At 28.9% G+C, this 1,887-nt stretch overlaps 1 protein-coding gene and 1 long non-coding RNA gene across 3 annotated transcripts in view; both read left to right on the top strand.

Annotated features, from left to right (window-relative positions):
• The window catches only part of LOC116185436, a 2,917-nt gene extending 2,679 nt beyond the window's left edge, over positions 1–238 (top strand). Inside the window, exon 3 of the long non-coding RNA XR_004150290.1 lies at positions 5–238. This is a non-coding gene — a long non-coding RNA (uncharacterized LOC116185436). The remainder of the gene's footprint in view (positions 1–4) is intronic.
• LOC102678294 (semaphorin-1A-like) overlaps positions 1–1,887 on the top strand; it is a 399,280-nt gene that overhangs the window by 328,818 nt on the left and 68,575 nt on the right. The gene's annotated exons all lie outside the window — the stretch shown is intronic.

Genomic DNA, 1,887 nt, shown 5'->3' with positions numbered 1-1,887 from the left:
CCAGCTTCGTGAAAGTGGCGAGGACCGTGCGCGCTTCCGGAGAAACGGGACGATGGCAACTTCCGCGGAAGGATCTCCGCGGATCCCCCGAAATTACGAATTAATTAACCGACGGACCGCCAAAGCAACGGGGATGTGTATACGTGTTGGGGAAGGGAGGATTGAGTGATTTCGTTTCTACCAGGATTGCAAAGTGAATGAAATGCGTAATGCGCTTTGTGCTCGAAATTTTGAGGGAAATGTTATTTAGATTTTTGTTTATTGTTTTTTAGGGTTATTATTATATTGTTTGATTGGGTGCTTGTAGAGTTTTTTGTTAAAATTTTGATCTTTTTTTTTTTATTTCATTCTTTTGGAACTTGATAATCGACGATAATGAATATTGAATCGGTAAAACCTTTGTGTTTTGCGAGGTTTGTTCGTTTTATGATTTCGATTATTTTTGTTTTCATCTTTCTTTTTATCGTGATTATCGCGTGAAGCTTTTTCATATAATGAAATATTTGAACGTCAAGAGAAAGAGAATTTGCGATATTTTCATTTATTTTTCACTCGAATTTACTCGAAAATTACATGGAGATTAATTGAAATGATGAGAAGTTTGAAATGTTTGTAGCACTTGGAAGTTATCTTTGAAATAATTAATATCGGTCGATAACGTTAAATTAATTAATTATTATTTGTATACATCTAATGTATATTTCGAGCCAGCCAATTATGATAGATATAATATTGTAATTAACAATTTTATTTTTTTAATCTATTGATTATTATCTATATTGCCAATATCCAATCATTAAAATTTATTTTTTCTCTTTATTTCTGTTATAAATTATTATTTCGAATAAAAGCATTTCATTTTTCTCTTCTTCTTTTCTTTTCTTTTTAACGATATAAATAAAACAAGTAGATAATAGTAGCTCGAAATTCTTTAAATAATTCTTCTCATTAATTTGTCGCCGTGTTAATTAGCAGTTAATCGTAATCGCAATTATGAATTTACAAAGTTAAAAGGAAAATGGCAACAGGTAGGAAAATTATATTACTATTACTTACAAGAAAGTCTTTATTATCAAGTTTATTACGATTTCACAGACCTTTTGTGAATGTAACAGGAATACTTGATTAAATCGTCCAATTCATTTGTCAGAGAAAAGCAGCTTACATCCACAAATTCTGATTAATATTAGATACAAATAGTCTTTTGAGACACAATCTTTTGTAACAAATTGGTCATTAGTACTTAAACGTAAAAAAGATATTCATCTTACTGTTTGTATTTTTTTAAAAACAATATTTCTTTGAAAAAAATCATATAATTTATATGTAAATGTAATTTAATTAAACTTTTTAGGTATCGTTATTATATCTTTACTATTATTATATTACTATATTTTTTTTTTTAAACTTCACATTAATTTATTCGACGATTCATCAGGCGTATCCAAAATTAATTTTTTTATATTTACACTCATTTGAATTATTATTTATTCTAAGCATTAGGCTCACGGAATTAATATTATTGATAAAATTTTACAAATAAACTACACTTACCAATAATAATAAATACTCTCGTAACTCATTTAACTTGTCAAATATAAAAAATTATAATACACGTGATATACTTGTAACAAATTCATGCATTATTTATCATCACCTGATAAATCGTCCAAGATTAATAATCGTATTATCTTCTTTCGACGAAATGTTGACAATTGTCCATTTATCAGGGCATCTAATAAATCCGTCGACGATTTCAAAAACGGCCAATTCCCTAATCTGTTTAACCAACCTCCCCAGTGGCCGATCCTGGCCGTAAAACAACGCTTGATATTGATTTAAATGTTTAACTTGGCGACGATTCCCACAGATTTATCGGTCTATTAA

This window comes from Apis dorsata, unplaced genomic scaffold, assembly GCF_000469605.1.
Source record: "Apis dorsata unplaced genomic scaffold, Apis dorsata 1.3 scaffold_176, whole genome shotgun sequence".
NCBI lineage: Eukaryota > Metazoa > Arthropoda > Insecta > Hymenoptera > Apidae > Apis > Apis dorsata.
Note: the sequence above shows the minus strand (reverse complement) of the source record. Positions and strands in the feature narration are given on the sequence as shown.